The 16904-nt window shown below is 40.2% G+C and overlaps 1 protein-coding gene, 1 long non-coding RNA gene and 1 pseudogene across 2 annotated transcripts in view; 1 reads left to right on the top strand and 2 right to left on the bottom strand.

The window, feature by feature from the left end:
- oprd1a (opioid receptor, delta 1a) overlaps positions 1-16904 on the bottom strand; it is a 98293-nt gene that overhangs the window by 50622 nt on the left and 30767 nt on the right. The window lies entirely within an intron of this gene.
- The window catches only part of LOC141754542 (uncharacterized), a 121923-nt gene that overhangs the window by 86229 nt on the left and 18790 nt on the right, over positions 1-16904 (top strand). The window lies entirely within an intron of this gene.
- LOC141754853 (P2Y purinoceptor 14-like) lies at positions 4412-16291 on the bottom strand (annotated as a pseudogene).

Raw genomic sequence — 16904 nt, 5'->3', positions numbered from 1 at the left:
GGAGATCCAGATGTTTCTCATCTACAAAATGACATAAAGTGAAAAGCATAAAGTGAAAAATCAAGTCATCTCAAAGATTTTAGGCTGGCTAAATCATGTTGAATCATTGTTGAATGAGGCCTGATCATTATCATATCAATACAGCCCTATATTCATTAACATAGCCTATTCACCATGTGATATCAGATTAATATACAACATATCATTTTACTATATGTTAAGCTATTTCTTTTGCTATTTAAAATGATATCCTCACCTTTTGTGTCTCTCACAGCAACCCTGTCTGTCCCTGTCCCTGTCTCCTAGAAATGACATTTGTATATTGTTTTCATAAAACCTGGTGTGGTGAGGAGGTAACAGCTGCCTGAATTATGTTCAGATACAACGCTTCTTTGAATGAATTAAACACTTCACAACATTTCCTCATTAATAATAATAATGTATAGGAGACAGACACCTGAGAGACACACCTGAGACAGACAGACACCTATAGACTACACACACTGACACACACAGGCACCTGAGAGACACACCTGAGACAGACAGACACCTATAGACTACACACACTGACACACACAGGCACCTGAGAGACACACCTGAGACAGACAGGCACCTGAGAGACACACCTGAGACAGACAGGCACCTGAGAGACACACCTGAGACAGACAGACAGACAGACAGACAGACAGACACCTGAGAGACACACCTGAGACAGACAGACAGACAGACAGACACCTGAGACACACCTGAGACACACAGACACCTGAGAGACACACCTGAGACAGACAGACACCTGAGAGACACACCTGAGACACACAGACACCTGAGAGACACACCTGAGACAGACAGACACCTATAGACTACACACACTGACACACACATTAGTAGCTGCTATTAATGCTTCTTAGCCTGCTCTATAGTGATTTAAAAGTCTTTAAAACAAACAGATAAAATAAGGATAGTGTAGTTTAACTATAAAAACTTACCATCAGTCATTTCTTTCATCTGGTCGCGTCTCTCATCTCCTCCGGTGTAGAGGGCGGCGCTGTTTTACAGTTTGCAGCTACACTGGTACTCCCGGCCGGGCGATCTCAGTCTCTTTAACACTGTCCTGATTTAATAACTTTAATCAGAGACACTGTGTGCCATCATCGGCTCAGCCATGAGTGGAATATCTTCCTCCTCGCCTTCCTCCAACTCTCTTTCTCCGTCCTGATCAGCGGATTGAGAGCTAGCCTAGCCTCTAGCGTTAGCAGGGCGTCCCAACCGACCCGGCGCACCCGCTGTCCTCATCACCCGCTGTCCTCATCACCTGCTGTCCTGATCACCCGCTGTCCTCATCACCCGCTGTCCTGATCACCCGCTGTCCTCATCACCCGCTGTCCTGATCACCCGCTGTCCTCATCACCCGGTGTCCTCATCACCCGGTGTCCTCATCACCCGCTGTCCTCATCACCCGGTGTCCTCATCACCCGCTGTCCTCATCACCCGCTGTCCTCATCACCCGCTGTCCTCATCACCCGGTGTCCTCATCACCCGCTGTCCTCATCACCCGCTGTCCTCATCACCCGCTGTCCTCATCACCCGGTGTCCTCATCACCCGCTGTCCTCATCACCCGCTGTCCTCATCACCCGGTGTCCTCATCACCCGCTGTCCTCATCACCCGCTGTCCTCATCACCCGGTGTCCTCATCACCCGCTGTCCTCATCACCCGCTGTCCTCATCACCCGCTGTCCTCATCACCCGGTGTCCTCATCACCCGCTGTCCTCATCACCCGCTGTCCTCATCACCCGGTGTCCTCATCACCCGGTGTCCTCATCACCCGCTGTCCTCATCACCCGCTGTCCTCATCACCCGGTGCGGTGAAATAATCTGAATTTAAGTCGGTCCAGTTGTCGTCAGATGTAGCACCTCTAACAGGAATTTAATTTAAAAGTCGAGCGATGTTTTCCTCACGTGAATTCATCTTGTCAAGCAGCTATCTCCTCTGTCAACCAGCTCTATTGAGCCGCGTCAATACAGCAGACTTCCGGTAAAAACTTTATGACAACGTTATGTTTAAGAGCTTCAAAACTAGACTTATCATTTGAATTTTACATCGATTCTTACTTTGTATTAAAGCTGAGACTTTATTTATTCAGAAACGCATAAAAAAACAAAACAACCCAAAACACACTTTTTCATAAAAAAACGTGTTTTTACAAGAATGCGCTGCCGCGACTTACGACTCATTTTGATAGAGCGGGTCACATATTATATTATATTATATTATATCATATTATATTATGTTATATTATATTATATTATATTATACTATATCATATTATAATATGTTATATTATATTATGTTATATTATATTATATTATATCATATTATATTATGTTATATTATATTATATTATACTATATCATATTATAATATGTTATATTATATTATATTATATTATATTATACTATCATATTATAATATGTTATATTATATTATATTATATTATATCATATTATATTATGTTATATTATATTATGTTATACTATATCATATTATAATATGTTATATTATATTATATTATATAATATTATATTATGTTATATTATATTATACTATATCATATTATATTATGTTATATTATATTATATTATATTATATTGTGTTATATTATACTATATTATATTATATTATATTTTATTAAATTATATTATATTGTATTTTTTTTATTGTATCATATTATACTATATTTTATTTTATTATATCACATCATATTGTATTATATTATATTATATTATACTATACTATATTATATTTTATTATATTATATTATATCATATTATATATTTTATTTTATTATATTTTATAATATATTTAAATATATTATATTATATGATATTATATTATATGATATTATATTATATTGTATTTTATTATAGTTTATTTTATTCTATTATATTTTATAATATATTTAATTACACAATATTATATTATATTTTATAATATATTGAATTATATTATATCATATTATATTATATTCCTATATTTGACCAGCTGCACTATTTTATGTTTTAAATTCCCCTTCTTACTTGTGTGATTTTATATTTATTTTATAGCAGCATTAGAGCAGCCTGAGAACAAAAAATATTGCCAACGGCTGCTTCTATGAAATTATTGTGCATATGACAAATAACTTTAATATTAACATCTACTATACAAAAAACTGTTGTTTTGTCTCACTGCATATTACTGTGTGATTTTATTTGATGAGCTGTGTGCTCCGTCTCAAACGTATATAAATATTAAAGTTATTATAATCTAACAGAGAGAAGAGAGTGACCTCAGAGCCACAGAAACCAGATCAGCTGAATTTACTGAGAAGTGGACGGTTGCCGTGGTAACGCCGGAGGAGAACTGAACTCACCAGCCGTCTCTGGTCCCGTGAGTTCGATGCCCAGCGATTGCGTCCACTTTCACTTCCACATCACCACTTCCTGTTCTCTCCTTCACGCTGGTGACTCATCAATAAACACAACTGAGACTGTCAATCATTATTTAATATCTATACTTTAATATATATATACTGATATTTATATACAATTATACAAGTCTGCATTTACACAGGACCACATCTCTATCCTTGATTCCTCTCCTCGTCTCCTCTCCTTGTACCCTCTTTTCTTCTCTCCTTGTCTCCTCTCCCTGTGTCCTGTCCTTATCTCAACTCCTCTCTTGTTTCCTCTCTTTTTCTCCTCTCTCTGTCCTCTCCTTGTGTCTTTCCTTATCTCCTCTCTTCTCTTGCCTCCTCTCCTTGTCTCTTCTCCCTGTGTTGTCTACTTGTCTCATCTACTTGTCTCCTCTCCTTGTCCCCTCTACTTGTCTCTTCTCTTGTCTCTTCTCTTTGTCTCCTCTCCCTGTATCCTGTCATTGTCTCCTTTCCTTATCTCTTCTCCTCTCTCTTTTTGTCTCCTCTCCTTTTCTCTTCTCTTGTCTCTTCTCCCTGTGTCCTCTCTTGCCTCCTCCCCTTTTCTCCTATCCCTTTGTCCTCTCCTTGTTTCCTCTCCTTGTCTCCTCTCTTGTCTACTTTCCTCTCTTGTCTCCTCTCTTTGTGCCTTCTCCTTCCCGACAGTTTCCTCAGCAGTGACTCTATTGTCTCCTCTCTTGTCTCCTCTCCTTATCTCCTCTCCTCCTCTCCTCTCCTTGTCCCCTCTCCTCCTAGACTCTGGCCGGTGGTCAGCGACCTCCTCCTGTCTCTCCTCTCTTGTCTCCTCTGTCCTCTCCTCTTCTCCTCTCTTGTCCCCTCTCCTTGTCTCCTCTCCTTGTCTCCTCTCCTTGTCTGCTCTCCTCTTAAATGTGGCTCAGACTCTGGTCGGTGGTCAGCGACCTCCTCCTGTCTCTCCTCTCTTGTCTCCTCTGTCCTCTCCTTGTCTCCTCTCTTGTCTCCTCTGTCCTCTCCTCATCTCCTCTCCTTGTCTACTTGTCTCCTCTCCTTGTCCCCTCTCCTCCTAAATGTGGCTCAGACTCTGGCCGGTGGTCAGCGACCTCCTCCGGTCTCTTCTCGACAGTTTCCTCAGCAGCGACTCTCTGAAGGTTCGGCACATCAGGAAGTAGATGATGGGGTCGAGGCAGACGTTGAGCGCCGACAGGAAGAGCGTCCCCTCCTTCAGCTGGAACAACAGGAAGCGGGCGTCCGGGCTGAAGCCCGACTCCGGCATCTGGCTCAGAGTGTACGGCACGCGGCAGACGTGGTACGGCACGAAGCAGACGAAGAACACCGCCAGGATGCTGAAGATGCTGCGGTTCGACTTCCGGCAGACGTCGCTGTTGTCGCGGCGCACGCGGCGGTAGGACTGGTAGACGCGGCAGGCGATGGAGGCGTAGCAGTAGGCGAGGACCAGCAGGGTCACCCAGAACAGGCCGACGCTGAGGAGCGTGGACACCCGGTGCCACTGCATGCCCAGCGGCGTCTTCAGCTGCATGCAGTGCCGCGAGCTCTCCTCGTCGGCCGGCCGGCTGGTCAGCACCACGTTGGGCAGGACGCAGACGAGGAGGAAGCTCCAGGTGAGGAGCCGACGCTCTGCAGGACATGCAGCGAGGACACGCCGCCCAACCGGGACCTGTAGGAGGATGAGGAGGAGGAGGAGGAGGAGGTGTGTCTGACGATCTTAACGTAGCGCTCGAGGCTGATGAGCCCCATGAAGAGGATCCCCACGTACATGGACGAGTAGAAGAGCACGGCGGTGTAGCGGCAGGTGACCACGTGGAGGCGCCAGCCGCACAGACCCAGCTGAGCCGCCAGCCTGAAGGGGAAGGTGGTCAGCATGAGGAGGTCGGCCACCACCATGTTCTTCAGGTAGACCACCAGGCCCGAGTCACTGGGCACCCTGAAGAAGATCCAGGCGGCCACGCCATTCAGGGACGCCCCGACCACGCAGATCACCAAGTAGAGCGGCGGGAGCACCTGCTGGGTGAAGATGCTGCTGAAGTCTGATTGGTTGCCGGGGAGACGGGTGGCGTTGAGGTGTTCCATCACTGGAAACACACAAACAACACAGTTTGAACATAATGAACAGTAGATGTCACAGTAGAAGTACGTTTCTCTGTCAGGAGAACTCTTAATAAGTCTCTTTTACATTTAACAAAGGCCGTGTCGGTGTGTTAACTCCCCACAGAAGCCTTTTATGTTCATGAACTGAACACACAGCGCTGTGTTTACACGGGGACACGTGCACAAATAAAAAGCGTCTTGAACTCCTGTTTGTCCTGCTGTTCACACACACTTCCCTCCTCCCACCACCGATTCATCCCGGTCCAACACACACTGTGGTCCTCCTCCATCAAACGCCTATAAAAACAGTCCGCGCTGACACCAGGACGCCTTCTGTTTTCCTGTCCTGATTCTTTTATTTTTAGCCCTCGTCTTGTCTCGACCCGAGTCTCGTCTCGAACCTGTGACTTCTGCTGTCGCCAAATGATTGTTTCCCCGAGTTGATCTGTACAGAAGTTCAACTTTTAAACACTAAAGCGATCACACGCCGGCTTCTGCTTCTCACTTGGAAACGATCAATATCAAGTTAATAACTTTAAAAATATCATGATTCTGACTTCCTGTGTTTATGTTATATATTTTTTAATATTATATATTATATATATATTTTGATTTTAAAGTCATAAATTTACGAAAATAAAATGAAGATATTCTGAGTTTAATGGGACACATTTACGAGAAGAAAATCACAAATTTACGTCACATTTTAACTCACAAATTTATAATAATAATAATAATAAATTCAACTTATAAAGCGCTTTTAAAGAACTCAAAGACGCTTATGAGATTTTAAAGTCATTAATTTATGAGGAAAAAACTCCGATATTCTGAGATTAATGTGGCACATTTATGAGAAAAAACTGACAAATTTATGACACATTTTAAAGCCAGAAAGTTACGAGAAAAAACTCACGTATTCTCTGAGATTAAAGAGGCAAATTTACGAGAAAAAAACTCACAAATTTGCGAGATTTTAAAGTCATACATTTATGAAAAAAACCCTCAATTTTTATCAATTAATTAATGGTAAAACATAATAATAATAATAAAATAATACATTTATTTTTGCTACATTTAATATCATATTTATTTATCGAGTCATTTATTTATTTATTTATCTTTAATTTAATTAATTGATAAAAATGTAACATCATTTGATATTTTTGTTATAATTTGTTTCTTTATTTATTCATAATTAATTAATTAATTCCCTTATTTATTTACTCTTCTGTTTAATTTTTATCTTTTATTTATTTATGTATTTATCTGTATTATTTATTTATTTTGCATTTATTTCGTTTACATTTATTTTCAATATAATTTTTTTTTACATTTAATGACATATTTATTTATTGAGTCATTATATATTTATTTATTTTTTACTTTGGCAGGTGCCATCCTCCATACATGGGGTCATTATAATATCCTGGCGAGCAGGAAGGAGATCAGGACATTTAATTATCTCATACATCTAGAACAAACTGTCATTTTTCTCCTACACAGACTTTTGTTTTAGCGATTCCTCTAAGCTGACTCATACTTTATTGGCTGGTAATTTGGATGACACAGACGAACAAGATGCTGATCAGCAGCAACAACTTCTGCTTTCCGCCTTCTAGATGACCTGGCGCAGGAAGTGATGCAACGATCCTCTTCGCTAGAAGAGCTGAACGTTCAGAGGAAGCGTGTTTCTAGATTGTGTGCAACGATTAGAGCTGAAAATAGGGTGGTTTCATCAACTCAGCTCACAGTGAAAAAACAGACGTAGTAGAAAAGGATGTGAGTGATCAACTCGTTATCAGTCAACTCACACAACGAGGGAAAACATCTGGATAAACTCATGGTCCAGATGTTTGTCTCTCTGCCTGTCCACCTGTGTACTGTGAGCTTCATGTATTCAACACCAGTGATTCACAATCAGAAAGAAAAGATGTTTGAGTAGTTTACAACTGTCTGTTGATAATAATGAAATGACAGCTTAATAATTACCTGTAAATGGTGCTAATATTAAAAATAATCATGAACCCGTCAGTCATGAAGGTCACATGGTTTATTACAGAACCGGCTCATGTTGTTAACCAGCGTCTAAAATACTATTTGGAACATCTTTTATTAGTCACATTGATCGTTTTATTGATCAGCTTCAGTGTTGTTGAAATCACAACTTAAACAGATACCAGTACTTCTACTTTATAGCCACCATAATGTCATAAAGTTGTATTTATACTGTACACATTTATTCAGAGAGGCAGACATAATGAAATTATATTTCACTGTTTATTTGATTTTTAATTAAATTTTATTTTATTTATTTTTTATTCATTTCAATATATATTTTGTGGGAGAAACCTGAGCACCAGGAGAATCCCCTTACTGATATATGATGGATTGACTTCTTTTTTTAAACACTCTAATTACCTAAAAATATATTAAAAAAATATTTGGAGGTAATTTAGAGTGTCCAGTTAGACTCATGCATAACTAGGAATTGTGGGAGAAACCTGAGCACCAGGAGAAAACCCCTACTGATATATGATAGATTGACATTTTTTTGAATACTCTAAATTACCACCAAATATATTTAAAAGTCTTTGGGGGTAATTTAGAGTGTCCAGTTAGCCTCACGCATAACTAGGAATTGTGGGAGAAACCTGAGCACGAGGAGAAGAACCCTACTGATATATGATAGATTGACATTTTTTTTGAATACTCTAAATTACCTAAAAATATATTTAAAAAATATTTGGAGGTAATTTAGAGTGTCCAGTTAGCCTCATGCATAACTACGAATTGTGGGAGAAACCTGAGCACCAGGAGAATCCCCTTACTGATATATGATAGATTGAAATTTTTTTGAATACTCTACATTACCACCAAATATATTAAAAAGTATTTGGGGGTAATTTAGAGTGTCCAGTTAGCCTCACGCATAACTAGGAATTGTGGGAGAAACCTGAGCACCAGGAGAAAACCCTTACTGATATATGATAGATTGAAAAAAAAATTGGAATACTCTAAATTACCTAAAATTATATTTAAAAAATATTTGGAGGTAATTTAGAGTGTCCAGTTAGCCTCATGCATAACTAGAAACTTTGGGAGAAACCTGAGCACCAGGAGAAAACCCCTACTGATATATGATAGATTTAAAAAAAATGTAATACTCTAAATTACCTCCAAATATATTTTAAAAATATTTGGGGGTAATTTAGAGTGTCCAGTTAGCCTCACGCATAACTAGGAATTGTGGGAGAAACCTGAGCACCAGGAGAAAAACCCTACTGATATATGATAGATTGACATTTTTTTTGAATACTCTAAATTACCACCAAATATATTAAAAAAATATTTGGAGGTAATTTAGAGTGTCCAGTTAGCCTCATGCATAACTAGGAATTTTGGGAGAAACCTGAGCACCAGGAGAAAACCCCTACTGATATATGATAGATTGACATTTTTTTGAATACTCTAAATTACCACCAAATATATTTAAAAGTATTTGGGGGTAATTTAGAGTGTCCAGTTAGCCTCACGCATAACTAGGAATTGTGGGAGAAACCTGAGCACCAGGAGAAAACCCTTACTGATATATGATAGATTGAAAAAAAATTGGAATACTCTAAATTACCTAAAATTATATTTAAAAAATATTTGGAGGTAATTTAGAGTGTCCAGTTAGCCTCATGCATAACTAGAAACTTTGGGAGAAACCTGATTACCAGGAGAAAACCCCTACTGATATATGATAGATTTAAAAAAAATGTAATACTCTAATTTACCTAAAAATATATTTAAAAAATATTTGGAGGTAATTTAGAGTGTCCAGTTAGCCTCATGCATAACTACGAATTGTGGGAGAAACCTGAGCACGAGGAGAAAACCCTTACTGATATATGATAGATTGAAAATTTTTTGAATACTCTAAATTACCACCAAATATATAAAAAAAATATTTGGAGGTAATTTAGAGTGTCCAGTTAGCCTCATGCATAACTAGGAATTTTGGGAGAAACCTGAGCACCAGGAGAAAACCCCTACTGATATATGATAGATTGAATTTTTTTTGAATACTCTAAATTACCACCAAATATATTTAAAAGTATTTGGGGGTAATTTAGAGTGTCCAGTTAGCCTCACGCATAACTAGGAATTGTGGGAGAAACCTGAGCACCAGGAGAAAACCCATACTGATATATGATAGATTTAAAAAAAATTTAATACTCTAAATTACCTCCAAATATATTTTTAAAATATTTGGGGGTAATTTAGAGTGTCCAGTTAGCCTCATGCATAACTAGAAACTTTGGGAGAAACCTGAGCACCAGGAGAAAACCCCTACTGATATATGATAGATTTTTAAAAAAATGTAATACTCTAAATTACCTCCAAATATATTTTAAAAATATTTGGGGGTAATTTAGAGTGTCCAGTTAGCCTCACGCATAACTAGGAATTGTGGGAGAAACCTGAGCACCAGGAGAAAAACCCTACTGATATATGATAGATTGACATTTTTTTTGAATACTCTAAATCACCACCAAATATATTAAAAAAATATTTGGAGGTAATTTAGAGTGTCCAGTTAGCCTCATGCATAACTAGGAATTTTGGGAGAAACCTGAGCACCAGGAGAAAACCCCTACTGATATATGATAGATTGACATTTTTTTGAATACTCTAAATTACCACCAAATATATTTAAAAGTATTTGGGGGTAATTTAGAGTGTCCGGTTAGCCTCACGCATAACTAGGAATTGTGGGAGAAACCTGAGCACCAGGAGAAAACCCTTACTGATATACGATAGATTGAAAAAAAATTGGAATACTCTAAATTACCTAAAATTATATTTAAAAAATATTTGGAGGTAATTTAGAGTGTCCAGTTAGCCTCATGCATAACTAGAAACTTTGGAAGAAACCTGAGCACCAGGAGAAAACCCCTACTGATATATGATAGATTTAAAAAAAATGTAATACTCTAAATTACCCCCAAATATTTTTAAAATATATTTGGAGGTAATTTAGAGTGTCCAGTTAGCCTCACGCATAACTAGGAATTGTGGGAGAAACCTGAGCACCAGGAGAAAAACCCTACTGATATATGATAGATTGACTTTTTTTTGAATACTCTAAATTACCTAAAAATATATTTAAAAAATATTTGGAGGTAATTTAGAGTGTCCAGTTAGCCTCATGCATAACTACGAATTGTGGGAGAAACCTGAGCACCAGGAGAAAACCCTTACTGATATATGATAGATTGAAATTTTTTTGAATACTCTAAATTACCACCAAATATATTAAAAAGATATTTGGAGGTAATTTAGAGTGTCCAGTTAGCCTCACGCATAACTAGGAATTCTGGGGAAACCTGAGCACCAGGAGAAAACCCACGCAGACACAGGGAGAATATACAAACTCCCCACAGCCGGACAGGTGGAGGTGTCTCAGTGAGGCTGCAGTGCTAATCACTAATCACTGAGGAGGGATGTAGGGGTGGAGGGACGGTGATGACGTAGAGGATGAGGGGGAGGTTGAGAGAGGAAGGTAAGGGTGGAGGGAAGACGGGAAGGCGAAGGGGGGAGGAAGAGGGATCTGCTGGTATCCAACCTGAGCTGCAGCCTCCTCTACCTGACTGTTGCCGTCACGCTTCAGGAAGAACCTGCGCATCCAGCGAAAACAACCTTTCTTCTTCTCTTTCTTCTCCACCCCCTCCCGCTCCGTCTCTTCCTTTTTCATCTTCTGTAATGTTGTCTCTCGATCCTCGGTCCTCCTGCGAGAAAAGACTCCTCTCATCTTCTTCTTCATTTTCAGGCAGATGTCCTCCAGGAGCTTCTTCTCAACCTCCATGTGTTGGACTGTGGTCTCCAGGCTCTGTTCTCTGTCCGTCAGGTCCTTGTTGACGTCCTCCAACTGACTGACCTTAGTCTTCCAGATCTGGTCTTTTTCTGTCAGGACCTTTGTGACATTGTCCTCCAGAGCCTTGTATTTGGCCTGCCAGGCGTCCTCTCTCTGTCGGAGTTCATCTGCAGAGCTCAACAGCTCGGTTCTGGTCTCCACGAGCTTTTCATTGAGACTCTTCTTCTCCTGGAAGAGACCAAAGATCACAGCGTCCTTATCGCGCTGCTCCTGCTGGAGATCAAAGATCACAGCGTCCTTATCGATCTGCTCCTGCTGGAGATCAAGGATCACAGCGTCCTTATCGATCTGCTCCTGCTGGAGATCAAAGATCACAGCGTCCTTATCGATCTGCTCCTGCTGGAGATCAAAGATCACAGCGTCCTTATCGTGCTGCTCCTGCTGGAGATCAAGGATCACAGCGTCCTTATCGATCTGCTCCTGCTGGAGATCAAAGATCACAGCGTCCTTATCGCGCTGCTCCTGCTGGAGATCAAGGATCACAGCGTCCTTATCGCGCTGCTCCTGCCGGAGATCAAGGATAACAGCGTCCTTATCGTGCTGCTCCTGCCGGAGATCAAGGATCACAGCGTCCTTATCGATCTGCTCCTGCTGGAGATCAAAGATCACAGCGTCCTTATCGATCTGCTCCTGCTGGAGATCAAGGATCACAGCGTCCTTATCGATCTGCTCCTGCTGGAGATCAAAGATCACAGCGTCCTTATCGATCTGCTCCTGCTGGAGATCAAGGATCACAGCGTCCTTATCGCGCTGCTCCTGCCGGAGATCAAGGATAACAGCGTCCTTATCGTGCTGCTCCTGCTGGAGATCAAGGATCACAGCGTCCTTATCGCGCTGCTCCTGCCGGAGATCAAAGATCACAGCGTCCTTATCGCGCTGCTCCTGCTGGAGATCAAGGATCACAGCGTCCTTATCGCGCTGCTCCTGCCGGAGATCAAGGATAACAGCGTCCTTATCGTGCTGCTCCTGCTGGAGATCAAGGATCACAGCGTCCTTATCGCGCTGCTCCTGCCGGAGATCAAAGATCACAGCGTCCTTATCGCGCTGCTCCTGCTGGAGATCAAGGATCACAGCGTCCTTATCGCGCTGCTCCTGCTGGAGATCAAGGATAACAGCGTCCTTATCGATCTGCTCCTGGCGGAGATCAAGGATAACAGCGTCCTTATCGTGCTGCTCCTGCTGGAGATCAAGGATAACAGCGTCCTTATCGCGCTGCTCCTTCCGGAGATCAAGGATAACAGCGTCCTTATCGATCTGCTCCTGGCGGAGATCAAGGATAACAGCGTCCTTATCGATCTGCTCCTGCTGGAGATCAAAGATCACAGCGTCCTTATCGCGCTGCTCCTGCTGGAGATCAAGGATCACAGCGTCCTTATCGCGCTGCTCCTGCCGGAGATCAAGGATCACAGCGTCCTTATCGTGCTGCTCCTGCTGGAGATCAAGGATCACAGCGTCCTTATCGATCTGCTCCTGCTGGAGATCAAAGATCACAGCGTCCTTATCGCGCTGCTCCTGCTGGAGATCAAGGATCACAGCGTCCTTATCGCGCTGCTCCTGCCGGAGATCAAGGATAACAGCGTCCTTATCGATCTGCTCCTGGCGGAGATCAAGGATAACAGCGTCCTTATCGATCTGCTCCTGCTGGAGATCAAAGATCACAGCGTCCTTATCGCGCTGCTCCTGCTGGAGATCAAGGATTACAGCGTCCTTATCGATCTGCTCCTGGCGGAGATCAAGGATAACAGCGTCCTTATCGTGCTGCTCCTGCTGGAGATCAAGGATAACAGCGTCCTTATCGTGCTGCTCCTGCCGGAGATCAGGGATTGCAGGGTCCTTATCGTGCTGCTCTTTACGGAGACCACGGATAACAGCGTCCTTATCGTGAATGTGCCACGTCAAATGGTTCACTCTGATCTGGAGTTGAGTCTGCTGCGTCTCCCAGCCTCGCTGCTCCTGCCGGAGATCAAGGATTACAGCGTCCTTATCGATCTGCTCCTGGCGGAGATCAAGGATAACAGCGTCCTTATCGTGCTGCTCCTGCCGGAGATCAGGGATTGCAGGGTCCTTATCGTGCTGCTCTTTACGGAGACCACGGATAACAGCGTCCTTATCGTGCTGCTCCTGGCGGAGACCACGGATAACAGCGTCCTTATCGTGCTGCTCTTTACGGAGACCACGGATAACAGCGTCCTTATCGTGCTGCTCCTGCCGGAGATCAGGGATTGCAGGGTCCTTATCGTGCTGCTCTTTACGGAGACCACGGATAACAGCGTCCTTATCGCGAATGTGCCACGTCAAATGGTTCACTCTGATCTGGAGTTGAGTCTGCTGCGTCTTCCAGCCTTGTTGCTTCTCAGCAAGGTCCAAAGTAAAGTTGTCCTGCAGTTCCTTCTGCTGGGCTTCCAACAGTTGGACTTTTCTTTCCCAGGCGATCTCCTTCAGAGCGTCGTTTTCTTCCTTGAAGGTTTTCAGTTCTTTGGTGAACCAAAGCTCCTTAGAGCTCAGTAACAATGATGCTTGATCCATGGAGATGTAAATAATGTACTCACCCTACAGTCGACTGTCAACGTTAAACTGTTTAACCAGAACAGTAAATTAACCTGAATGTTAAATTAACCTGGATGTTAAATTAACCTGAATGTTAAATTAACCTGAATGTTAAATTAACCTGAATGTTAAATTAACCTGAATGTTAAATTAACCTGGATGTTAAATTAACCTGGATGTTAAATTAACCTGAATGTTAAATCAGCTTGTCAACAACTGTCTGGTTCACTAATCTTCTCCTATAAGTAAAATTTTAGATTAAAGCCAAACTCAGCATCACAGGAATCACAGCCGATTCCAGAACATCACATTGTGATGTCATGAGACAGTTTGGAATACAGCCTTACCTGTGATGTCATCACATTCTCATGTCATCATGTCATCACATTCTCATGTCAACATGTCATGAGAATGTGATGACATCACAATGTGATGACATGACGGGTAAGGCTGTATTCTAAACCTCATACTATACTAGTAGTACGTACTGATTTGGCCAGAATGTAGCATGTAGTACGCAGTATGGAAATCTACAATATGCCAAAAATCCCTGGATGTCGTACTGAAAACACTGTTACAGTAAAAGTTACAGTAAGTATTGTAACAGTGTGGTATTAGTACTTTTACTGCAGTAAAGGATCTGAATACTTACTAAATACGGCATCATTGAGGCTCTCAGGATAATATATATGAATACTTACTAAATACGGCAATCATTGAGGCTCTCAGGATAATATATTATACTGTATATATATATATATATTATATAATTTCATCATATACTCCTCCTCTCGTTCCTCTCTCCTCCGCTTTATATACAGTATATATATATAAATGCATATAAATTATATAAATATGCCTACATGTTAAGTCTAAATCTCTTTGTTTCCTGACTCAAAATAGGTCATAGACCCCTAAAAAGTGTTCCCGACAAAACATCCTGACATGTATTTATATATTTTTTATTTTTTTATGTTTATTTTTTTAATTGAATTGTATTTTTCCGCGTTATTATTATTATTATTATTATTCCCAAAGCACAACAAACCAGACAGAAAACTGTAGTGTTTTCTCTTTTAGTTAGTTAGTTAGTTAGTTATTTAGTTAGTTAGTTGATTAGTTAGTTAGTTAGTTAATTAATTAGTTAGTTAGTTAGTTAGTTAGTTAGTTAGTTAATTGGTGAACTCATCAGTCCCTAACTGATATAATTAGTCCAAAAATGTAAAAACAAATTCTATACATTTTAATATATTATGTAGTTAATGTTTCTTCCTGTATTGATAGTAGTTTGTAATAGATATTATAGTAGTTATATACTATATTCATGAGAAAAATATTAAGAAATATTAGTATTTATATGTTATATATATTTTACAGGGCAGTCGATAACAAATTTGCTCAACTTGCGATTTAGTCTGGCCGCTATTCGATCTTTCCGAGGTTGTAGCAGCTCAGTTTTAAAGCTGATGGTATCATAGTAAACTATAAAACCTGATGAATCCATCGGTACCAACCATGTCATACTAGCTTGTAGTGAAGGAGGTTAAATAATGCTCTAAACTAACAACAAATTTTGGCAAAGAAAAACTGTCATGTCCATTTTCAAAGGGGTCCCTTGACCTCTGACCTCAAGCATATATTTAAATACTTGACAAATCTCCCTTTAAGATACATTTTGAACAGATAAAAAAAGTGTGATTAATTTTATTAAATATTTTAATCAATCAACAGGCATATGCAGTATATATATATATATATATAATTCTTTTTTTTCTTTTTTTAAGAAAAACAACTCTACAAATCAAATCTGAATCAGCGTTAAAAACCCACCAAAATGCAAATTTGTGCATAATTTAGGAACAAATTTAGGACAAACAGGCAACATAAATAAATAACCATGAATGAGTGTGGTGATAACTAACAACCACGTTTCATCAGGACACTTTTCTTTCTGTCATCAACGTCTAAAGTCCCAGAAACTGTAGATATATCCTCATATTTTCATGACATTTTCTTAAAAAATTATGACTTTATTCTTTCAATGTCAGATGTTTCATTGCCCCCCCAATCACTGCCATTAATACACCTTCATAATCTGCTTTTTCTGTTCATTTCATGCATGTTTTAAAACTCATGTCATGCAGTAATTATCTAATCTATATCTAAATCTATATCTATATCAATATCTATATCTATCTGAAGTTCAAATGAGTCCACTCACCATATAAACAGTCTGGTGTTCAGTCAGGATCCCGTACAGATGTTGATGTAACTCACTGCTGTTTAAAGTGAAGAGACCTGTGAAGAGTAGTTTAGAGTCTCTGGACAACTTCCACTTTCTCTCTCTCTCTTTCTTTCTCTCTCTCTCTCTCTCTCTCTCTCTCTCTCTCTCTCTCTCTCTCTCGCTCTCTCTCTCTCTCTTTAACTAGAGTCTGCAGCTCTGTGAAGCTAAACTGAGTTAAATGCATCCCAGTGACACTATAACATGCTGAGGCTGATAAACGTCATTAGTTCTGCAGGTATTTGGTCATAAACTGAAGTTATAATATTATATATAATATTATTATATATAATAATATTATAAGTAATATATTCGCCCCAACTTTTTTTGTTTTGTTTTTTATTTATTTAATTTAATTTTTTAAGAAATATGGTTAGGCCGCTATTTGATCTTTCCGAGGTTGTAGTGGCTCAGTTTTAAAGCTGATGGTATCATATGAAACTATTAAACCTGATGAATTCATCGGGACCAACATGTCATACTAGCTTGCCGTGAAGGAGGTTAAGTAACGCTCCAAACTTACGCTAAATTTTGGCGAGGAAAAGCTGTCATCTCTGACCTCTGACCTCAAGCATATTTGCCCACTCCCATGTTGATAAGAGGATTTAATACTTGACAAA

The sequence above is a fragment of the Sebastes fasciatus genome, chromosome 17, assembly GCF_043250625.1.
Source record: "Sebastes fasciatus isolate fSebFas1 chromosome 17, fSebFas1.pri, whole genome shotgun sequence".
Lineage (NCBI taxonomy): Eukaryota > Metazoa > Chordata > Actinopteri > Perciformes > Sebastidae > Sebastes > Sebastes fasciatus.
This window is presented reverse-complemented; position numbering and strand designations above follow the sequence as displayed.